The sequence below is a fragment of the Calliphora vicina genome, chromosome 3 (assembly GCF_958450345.1).
Source record: "Calliphora vicina chromosome 3, idCalVici1.1, whole genome shotgun sequence".
NCBI classification, from domain to species: Eukaryota; Metazoa; Arthropoda; class Insecta; order Diptera; family Calliphoridae; genus Calliphora; species Calliphora vicina.
Genome location: NC_088782.1, coordinates 9,316,340 through 9,327,719, shown reverse-complemented (window position 1 = coordinate 9,327,719; position 11,380 = coordinate 9,316,340). Strand labels below are relative to the sequence as shown.

The 11,380-nt window shown below is 26.3% G+C and overlaps 1 protein-coding gene across 3 annotated transcripts in view; it reads left to right on the top strand.

Annotated features, from left to right (window-relative positions):
• The first annotated feature begins 3,879 nt into the window (after window positions 1–3,879).
• Window positions 3,880–11,380, top strand: part of drpr (draper) — a 55,830-nt gene continuing 48,329 nt past the window's right edge. For all 3 annotated transcript variants that reach the window (XM_065506569.1, XM_065506568.1, XM_065506567.1), the window contains exon 1: window positions 3,880–3,982. The gene's annotated coding sequence lies outside the window, so the exon portion shown is untranslated. The remainder of the gene's footprint in view (window positions 3,983–11,380) is intronic.

The following is an 11,380-nucleotide window of genomic DNA, read 5'->3' as shown; positions in this document are numbered from 1 at the left end:
CGGAACAATAATTTTTGAAAGATTAAAAACAAAATAAAAAATAAATTTTCAATTTTATAGTAATTTATTTGAAAAAGAAATAAAGGTTGGGAGTTTTAGCACTTTAAAAACTTACATACATATATGATTAAAACATTCTATTGGAATTATTTATATAAAAAAATTTTCCTGAAGAGTATCAGCTGTGAGTGAAATTAACTTGAGTGCTAAAAATAAAAATTTTTGGTTATAATTCCGGTATAGTCCAAATATTATAATAAAGTTATTGGAAAATCTTACTACTAATTTAATAATGAAAATTATGCCTACATTGTGATTTATGATATTCATGCCAGATTATTTAATAGTTCATGGGCTTAGTCCCCTTTTACAATGCAGAAATTGAAAGGCAGACATTTTTCTCATTCTCTTTTGAACTAACCTAAACCTGTGTAAAACACACTCTACCTCTTCAACCCCTTGCCCACAAACTTCGTCTGTCTGCCTTTCAATGTCTGCATTGTAAAAAAGGGGACTTACGGTAATCAATATAGTTAATTTATAAAGATTTAAGAAGTTGATTTAAGTAGTGTATGTCTAAACCTTTTCAAGAAATATCGCTAAAATTTCCACTTAGTTCTACTATTTTGTAGCTAATTAACATCACTGGCTGTTTGTGAAAGCTTTTTTACACTGTGAAAAATCATTTAGTTATAAATTTATTTATATGAAGCACCCTGTGTGTGATGAGGTGGGGTTGCCAGTGTAAACACATTTTGATGTTAACAGATGAATGAGCGAAAAATCGCCTGTTTGTTAAATTTGACTAGACATATGATTATAGAGTAGGGTCGGCCGATTTGTAAAGACAAAATTTTGTCGATGTGCCATCGATTTTTCAATAGCTTTTGGCATGAGGAAAAAAATTCCACTATGACATATCAAAAAATCATTTTCGAGGCGCCCAAATTTAATATTTTTTAATTTTTTTTTTCTCAATTTTTATTTTAAATGGTTTTTTATTTTAGGCTGATTAATTTTTTTTTAAATATTAACTTTCCAAGGTGAAATTGTACGCTAAAACCGATGGCGATAACAGTTTTTTAAAAAAAATGTTTTTCTTGAGGTTTTGCACAAGTTTCTGTAAAACATTTTTTAATTAAAAAAATTCGCCGATTTCAAATTTTTTAAATATAAAAACATGTTTTTTTAATGAAAAATCGAAAGAAATCCATTTTTTTATCAAAACTCTTTCGAAAATATGGAACCAAATTACTTCAAAGAATTTATGATTTTAAATAATAAAATATAGGTTCTATTGTAATTCATATTAAAATTTATATTAATAATTTCAGAAAGCAAATATCAAAGAAATTTTAAAAGTTTGTTTAAATTAAACTTTTGTGCATTGTATAAATGTATTTTTGTAAAATTACAGTTTAAAAAAATACTTAACACTTTGTTTAAATTATATTTAAAACAGTTTTTTAAAATGCCTAATGGTAAGGAAAAACAAAAGTTCTATTTTTAAATAAGTAGCACTTTTTAAACATTATTTCAAAACTGTTAAAAATAACATTGAAAGCACGATCAGTCTTACCAAAATAAACCATAAGAATTATTATACATGTATTATTGTATACATCTGGATAGCTATAGATAGCGGAATCGATATAGCCAATAGCGTAGGTCCGTCTGTATGTTGAAATCAACTTTCCATAGCTCGCAGAAAACTTACATACATGATTTGTACATCAATATACATATGTACATATACGCTATGGTTCGGTTGCCATTTAACATCGAGAAAATCGTTCCATAAATGGCTGAGATATAAGACAACAATCAGGACAACCTCGAATTTTGACCAATTTTTTATGTATATCTGGATTATTAATAAGTCATTAATATAGGCAATATGGATATCTAATAATAGATATTAAATACCTTTGCAACGACGTATAACGCTATAGTAAATTGGACATACAGTGGGTTCAAAATCGGCAAAATAGTTTTTATTGTTAAATAAAGACATTTTTTTTAAAATTAAAACATTTTTTCACTAAAAAAAATTTAAATGAAAATTAAAAAAAAATTTTTTAGATTTTGTTTACTTAAAAATATTTAACATTTTTATTTTGAAATATAACTCTCTTGTTTTAAAAAAAATATTGAGTTTGGAATGACGAATATGACGCGATATAAGAGCTGATTTTCGTTTATTTTCTTTTCAATAAATGAAAACAAAGAATATAAAATAACATTATTCTGGTTGAGCCTGCAGTAAAATAAAAGAAACTATTTTAAAATCAATTTCAAAACAACATACTTATGATTTTGTACGTTATAACTTTAGGAATATCGTTATTTCACAACATTTTCTAGTACAGAAAGATCTAAAGAAAGTGAAGTTTATTGACTTTATTTCTAGTGTAGCTTAATTTAATAAAAGTCATTACAAAATTACAGTTATCGTTAAAATACCGTTAGCGAAATAAGACAAAATACCGTTACCTAATTAATACAAATTAACGTTACAATTACCTTTTAACATTTTAGAATGTGTAGCCAGCCATATAAAATATAATTGAATGTTATTCAGAGTACCAAAAAACATTTTTCTTATGAAAAATGTATTTACGCATGTAATTAATTTTGAGAATTATCATGGGAATTACTAATTATTTTGTTTTTGCAATAACATTATTTTTTTTTGATATTGAATAAAAATTTGATACAAAACCGGCTAACTGGGTTTTTTATAATGACAACAACCGAATCCGTTTTTTTCAAAATCACACGTTTTCGGTTAAACCGGAAACAGGATTTTTGGACACTCTACATATAAATATGATTTTTTATAACAAAATTCCTTTTTACAAAATAGCCACAATCTAATTTAAATCTAGCAACTTTCCTACATTTTCCAAGTATTGGCAACCCTCATATATTTTGTATTCCTTTTCCGCTGTTGTTCGTTTCAGTTTCAGTTCATCGAGAATTGTTGACGAGAGAGAAAGTCAGTCAGTGGGATACGGATTGGTTAGTAGAGTGTTAATTAAAGCAGAAGAATATATATTTTATATTGAATAAATTTATTTAATTTAAATCATTACACTTAATAACTACTACGCAACAAACTGAATTTAAAGAAAAACTAAAAGATTTTCAAATAAAATTACAAAAATAAATAAATGTAAACGTGGTTAACGTACAAAAAGTAATAGAAAATAAATAAAAACAAAATAATAATAAGCGTTTAATTAACTCAATTGTTAATGAGTGCGGGTGTGTGTTGCTGTTGTCTATGATTTTGTTGGAAAATAGTTAATTGTTACTAAATTTATGTGCTAATACTTTTTATGGTTAATGAATTAATAAAATGAAAGAATAAGAGAGAGAAATTTCACCATTAGCAAAAAAATATTTTATAGATATTTTGGCCAAATATTTTTTGCTGGCATTTCTTTTTTGTGTGGTGTTTAGTGTTTGGAAATTTATTTCTGTTTTCATTGATGTAAAAATAAAAATGAATGCATCAAAAATTAAATAATTTTGAATGTGTAAACGAGTGTGAGCGTGTGTGTAGTGAGTGAAAATGTAAATTTGTAGCAGTTTTTCTGTCAAAACGTCTAATAAGAAGAAGATGATGATAATGACGTTTGTAATGATGCTGTAATCATCATCATTAGAAAGAATAATTTTTAAGATAAAACGAGAATAAAGAATAAAATTATAAATGTTTAGTTGTGTGTTGTTTATGTGCCCAGTTTATAACAATTTATATTTTTATGCATTCATGTAAATTATTGTTTATTTTGTTTTTGCAATAGCAAATTTTTTTTTTTTGGAATAAAACCTGTAATTTATTTGTGTTTTTATATTTGTTGCTTTCTACAGTGTAGCTTTTGTTTCTATTGTGCATTTAAAGAAATACAAAATATAATAAAAACAATATAAATTTTTCAACAAAACCAATCAAGAAAATACGAATTCATTCAAGGTGAGTTTCAAAACAAATATTTTGCAATATGTAATAGGTACCTATCTACCAACAACAAAGTGGTTTTCTTTGTTTTTGTTTTGCATTTTCTTAGTATTAAGTTTAAAATGTAGTTTAATTTGTGTTTTGTTTTCAAATTTAACCCACATTTTTTATATTATTTAAACTCGGTCGGTTGGAAATTTTATTCGTTAAACCACAAATTAAACTACTTTCCTTATTGTCTTTTTAAAGTCTTAAATTTGTTTCAGTTTTTTTTTTTTTTTTTAATTTTGCTTTAACATGGCCATTAAAAAAGGCAACTCATAAATAAGAAGAGTAACATCAAAAATACTGACCAGTGATGAAACAGTTAGTACTAATGTGGATTATTTAGGTACTATTTAAGACATATTTTCATATGGGCAATTCCATGTCATCGTATGTGACATTTGTAAGTCTTTGAAATGGAAAAAATTAAATCTGAACAATTTTTATTCTCATATTTACATTTTTCAATAGTATATTTGTAAAACTATGATTAGGGCAAAATATAAGTTTGTCAATTCATTTTTGCCAATAAACATCAACGACACAAAATATAGAAAATCCTCAAATTGGAATATACCTAATTTATTAAAGATTTTTTTTTATTACAGTGGAACTATCAATTGTTGAGTTGTTTTGTTGAAATATGTATATCCTTTTGTTTTTGTTTTCTAACCTTAATTATGAATTGTCACGTTTGTAATATCGATTAGTATTTCAAAATTTCCTAAACAACAACAAACTTGGTACCTATTTATTAAATTCTTTTATATACAATATAATTTATTAATTAAAAGAGTTATTATTTATAATGACCACAGGGCGCATAAAATATGCTGTAAAAGTAGAAAAATATGCTCTTTTTTTAAATTTTTAAAGCCAAAAATTACTTTTTATTAAAAACTCAAAACAAAATAAGATAAACATTGCAATTTTTCAAGAAACAACGAAGATTTTTTTTTTAATTTGTAATTTAATGTAGATTTTAAATATTTGTTGCTCTTTTGCTGAAGTACTGAAATAGTTTAACTGCTGCGTTACCCAAAGCAATACAAAGTTATTGTTTAAATTAAATTTCAGAAGATTAGTGTTTTTTTCAAGATATGTAGCTGGATTTCAAATTCAAACAATAACATTTATCACATTATTGACAATCGTTACTGACCATCACCCATTAGTATTTTCCTAGAAGTTTCCATAGATATTTTTTATATATTAAGATAATATTTAAAATAGTATTAAGGCAGATTTAAGCATATTTTAAGATAAAGTTTAAAAAAAAATATTTTTTCGCTGAAAAAAAAAATTATTGTGAAAAAAATTTTTGGTGGAAAATTTTCTGATAATGTGGATTATTTAAGTACTATTTAAGACATATTTTCATATGGGCAATTCCATGTCATCGTATATAATGACAACATGGTATTATTAAATTAGAAAAATGCTAAAAAATTTATGCAAAATGTTAAAATAGGCTCCAAATATTTAAAAACACAAAATATGGCATAAATATGCTGTAAAAAGTAATAAATGCTAAAATATGCTCTTAAGAACAAAATATGCCAAAATATGTCAGAAATATGCACCTGAAATTGATGTCAAAATTCTTAAAATGTTCTGAAACGGTTATGAAACCTTATGCACGGTTCTTTAGGACCAGTTACCCTGTTAATGACTTTAACTTCCTATAACTGCTTAAATAAAAGAGAGCAGACTAAAATGTTAACGATTTCATGCTTATAATTAAGGCAGCTATTAACACCAACAAATTACTAAAATACCTACCAGCTGTTTTGATTTATGCCGGATACACTAACGTTTCCGAACGTGACACACTTTAAAAATCAAAATAACATGTTTATGCTAATTCTAAAAGGCAGTAACTTGTTTTTTACAATAGTTAAAGCCGATAAATTTTGATTTGCTTTAAAATTTCCAGCCTTCCATGATTTAGTTACCGGAACGCGACATTGGAACATTAACGAAATCAAAATAAAATAAATATTGAGGGAATTCATTCCAAAGAAATGGAAAATTACACTCTGATTCTTTTACACTTTTAAAAAACAAAAACAAGAAAAAATTCAAAAAAAAGATTGTTCAAGTTTTTGTTATATAAAAGTGTACAAAAATCAGAGTGTAATTTTCCATTTCTTTGAAATGAATAACCTTATTATAGGTATTTCTTTGATAATTATGGAACAAAAACATGACTAAAAATACCACAAATAATTGCAGAAATAATTTTCAAATAAATATTTATCAAATTTCAACATTTTGTACATATTTGTGAATATGAGTTTTAAAAATTGTGTTTACTTTTTGTATTAAATATAATATAATTTTATTTCAATTGAATTGAATATAATTATTGTACATCAATGAATTTACAATAATTTAGGTACCATATTAATAATTATTATATTAATTATACAATAGTTTTCCATAGAAATTTTGTTTCATAAATATATTTAAGATAATATTTAAAAATTGATTATGAATAGTTATGGATGTAAATTAGGGTTCCTACACGGGAAAAATTTCCCGGGAATTCCCGGGAATATTTTTTTGATAATTTTCGGGAAATGTTTGTCGGGAATTTCTTCATAAGTTTTCTTCTAAAAGTTACAATTTTCAGATTCGTTTCGATGGCCAAATCATTCTATTATATCCATAGATTTTTTCGGTTCTACACAGAAAAAATTATATTTCAATTCAAAAATTTATCACATATTGAACTGGTATTCATGTGCTCAAAAACAAAATTTTCTGATATTTTCTATTGAATTTTGAGTTTTGAATTTGATAATTTTGACAATTGAATATAAAACTTTAAATACAAAAATTATTGAATTGATAATTTTCGTAATTGAAAACTCAAAAAATAACAAAAATGTGTTTTCAATTACGAAAATTATCTATTGTATAATTTTTGTATTTAAATTCGAAAAAAGATTTTCTGGTTTTTGGTTTAGTGTTAAAAAAATTCCCGGGAATTCCCGGGAACGAAACGATTTTTTAATATCCTCCCGGGAAAGTAAAAAGTCCGGGAAATTAGGAACCCAAATGTAATTATATGTATGTATATATAATAATATGGATAAATATTGAATAATTATATTCTTATAGCCAAAACTCAATTTTCATTCCCACGAATTAAATTCTTTAAATTTTAAGAATAAAATGAAATTAAAAAATAAATATTAAACCAAAAAGTACAATTTATCTCTTTCGTTGGTACAAATCAGTCAGTTTTTATTAAACTTCTCTGGCAAACAGCCATTAAAAAAGCAAACACAAAAATAAACAGCAACAACAATAACAAGAGTAACAACAAATACACTGACATATCTTAACAGGTTTTTTATTATTATTATTTTTGTTTTGTTTTATTATACATTCTTTTACTTTGTTTTGTTTACTTTTTAGCCATGTATGTATGTATGTATGTTATTGCTGTTATTGTTTTTGTTGCTGTTGCTTTTTAACACTTCTATGATTTTGTCATTTTATTTGTATTGTTGTCGTCTTTCGCTTTCTCGATACATTTAATGGATAGAAATTTATTTTTTGTGTTTTTTTTTTTAATATTTCTTTGTTGAAAATGCTGAAGATTCTTTATAGAAAGAAACAATCCATTAAGAATAAAATTTCTTTTTTAAAATATGCATTAATACAAAAAGCTAAAAATGTTGTCATTGTAGCAGGATGCTTAAGAAATTTATAACTTTTTAAATACTTTTTTATTAGAATAACCTTATTTAGGAATATTCTTATTTAGAAACATTCTGAAAAACAGCCGCGCACTATAATATCGCTTACACCAAACTTGACTGTCTTATTTGTGTACTTGGGGAACAGTCTCTTTCCCTTCGGCCGTCTTATATACATATTTGCCTCAAAAAAAGAAGTTTATTCCATTTTTGCCTCGACAAGTTAGTTTTTTGTTATTTTTAGAAATAAGAGGGTTTTTCGCATTGCAATTGCAACCAAGACCAGCCAGCATTTGCACTGCGCCTAATAGTTCGAGAACAAATTTTCTGTTTTTGATAACCTGGGTAGTAATTTTTTAAAATTTCTTAAAATCTCTTGCTATGAAATTATCTTAACTGGGAATAGATTTACGAGTTTTTACAGTCTATTTTTGAAACTGCTGATATTTGTCACATACATTTTTTTGCTTCAATCCGCCATTATTTTCGTTTATTACTTTGGTTTTTAAATTTTCTCAAATCTCGACTCTAGACTCTAGAGTCCAGACACTATTACTAACTATTTTAAAAAACTTATTGTGCGAATAAAATTACAAAAAGAAATGATCAAAATAGAATAATTATTGCAATAACAGTAAAACATGATATTTGTTTAACATAGTTTTCTTACATATTCATTTTGTTGAAGTCTTCTTTCTTGCAGAAGTTTAAAAGTTTCCATTGCTTTGCCAATTCGATGAAATATTACCACATTCTGTAATTAGAGTAATACACGTAACCATATTTTACCCTTGCGAAATCCAATCACAGTAACAATATATTGGGTGTATGACTTAAAAATGCATGATTTACAATAGATGGCGTATTTTTTGAACATGGTTTTTGTTTTTAATAACTTCTACGTCATTTTGAAGGGTACATATCTGTCATTTATTCTCATTTAGTTATTGAACATTATAGTGCCAACAAAGCGTCAAATGCGGGAAGTTTTTCTTTAATTTGAACAAAAGAGTCGCTGAACCACAGCGATTTCTCACCATCGGTTTCAACGTGCGAGAGATGGTTTGTGCGGTTCAGAAGAGGTTATTTTGACACGGAAGACAAAGATCGCCCAGGCCAGCCAAAAAAGTTTGAAGACCAAGAATTGGAGCCATTACTCCATGGAGATTGTTGTAAAACTCAAGCAGCAATTTCAAAACGTTTGCGAGCTGCATTTCCAAGAGCAAGGATATTGGGTACCATACAAATTGAAACCTAGAGACCTGGAAATACGATTTAGCATGTCCGAAATGATGCTCGACGCTATAAAAGAAAATCATTTTTACAGCCAATCAATATTTGCGATGGAAAATGGATCCATTACGATAACCTGAAGTGTAAGAGATCGTATGATATCCGTCGCGCTAAAGTAATGCTCTGTTTTTAGTGGGTGCTATCTATTATGAGCTTCTAAAATCTGACCGGACCATCACATGCAACCTGTACCGAACGCAACTGATTCGTTTGAAGCGAACTTTGGTCGAAAAACGCCCAGAATATGAAATCGTAATAGTCCATCATGACAACACTCGGCCACATGTTGTGGGAAGTTTTGCCTCACCCGACCTCAAAAGTTGAGCAGTTTTCGAAATCCATAAATTGCCAGAAATATGGGAAAAGGTCATAGCTACCAATTACCAATACCTTGAATAAATTTATATTGTACAAATGTTTTAAAATAAAAGAAAAAAATGTTATAAAATTAAGCAGCTTTTGAATTAGTTAATTCAATTCGAGCTTAATTCACTAAAATCTTAATTCGGAATTCAAAAAATATTCAGCCATTCATTCCATAAATCCATTGCCAACATCTAATTTAAATAGAATTTATTCGTCGTTAAATTAATTCATATAGGAATTAATTCATAAGATAATTCATTCATAATGGAAATTTAATTTTTTCAATAGTGAATTAGATTTATAAAGAATGAATTCTCAAAGGAATGAATTCTATAGATTTAAAGTACAAATGAATTAAGCCTATGAATTAATTCATAATGAAAATTCAATTAAGAATTAATTCTTTCGAAGCTTTGCTTACTGGTTATTCCCGTTTTTACTTTCACCATATTCTTATACTTCGAAATGAGGAATTTTACAACGAACTTGACAAATTCCGATAAAATATGTTTGAAGCCACATTCAAACATATTTTATTGGAATTTGTCAATTATTTATAATTAATTTTATTTTTAGAAACTTATTTTAGAGATTTAGAAGTGTTTTCATATGATTTTCTTAATAGAGCTGTTTGTAGAAATACTCGTTGTATTAAAAAAAATAATTTCCAACTCTGGCTTTAAGAACATTTTAAGTTGTTGTTATTTTTATGATATAAATTCCATTATTCGCACTACTTAACAATATTTATTTTACAACAATGAACAAAGAATTAAATACCACTTTCAATATACATACATACATACATACATACATATGTATGTATGTATTCGTCATTTATGAAGCTTTTTTAAAAATATAAAAATTAAAACGCAATTTATTTAATTCTTGGAAAAAAGGTGGCAATTCTTTTAACCGATAAAGAAAATTGAAAACCCAAATCAGTAAGTCCTTCAAAACAAATCAAGGTTTAGGTGGCTGTAATCTCGAATAATGAAAAGCAAACCAAGATAATTTAAAACAATTAAATTGTTGCTAAAAACATTCCCAATTATCGCGCTACAAAACACATATTTTGTTGATGATTTTGGAAAAAAAAGAGTTGTTTGGTATAAAAATTTAAAACACAAAAACAAATGTGTATAGAATAATAAACAACAACAATAAAATTCATAAATCAAGAAATTCTAAAAATGATGACGTTATATTAAATTCATTTAACTTAACAACTGGTGGCACACAGCAATTCAATTTTATTTATTTTTATAAAAAAAAATAATAATCGCACATTTGGAAAAAGGAAAGAAAGATTTGAATTTCACAGAGTCACTACTTGAAACCATGATTATTCCATTATTGTTATTATTATTGTGTTATTATTTGTATTTTTCTCATTTATACAATAAGGGAATTCACACACATTTGCTAGACATTTTGTTAATAAACTTTTAAAAAAAAAAAAATCATAGAAAATATTCTGGCATTTCTCCACGTTTGCTAGCTGGTTATATATTTTTTTAAGGTGAAAAACAACTGCTTCAAAACTGCACTTTAAAGGAACGTGATAAAAATGGCTTAATTATAAAATAACAATTTAGGCATTTCATTTTAGTCGCTGCTTCGTTGTTTTGTTTTTAAATGAGTCAATATTTTATGGCTGGACTTTATAACTTGTTTAAAAGTAACTTATTTGTACTTGTACATGTTTGTTAAGTACAACCACTAAATAATAATTAAAAATTTACACATATTTATAAACATTTAAATATATAAATACTCGTACGTATGCAGTTAATTGTTTTATTTATATATTATTCTGAATGAATATTTTTTTGTACTATAAGAAACCACAACAAAGTAACGCCTGCAAGATGTTGTCGGAAAGGGCAAAAAAAAATGCAAACCGCAAACTGATAAAAAGTCGTGGTTCCACTACTCGAAGGTGGCAGAAATAAATCTAGTTGTTTAAACGCCAAAATGACGTACAATATGTTTTACA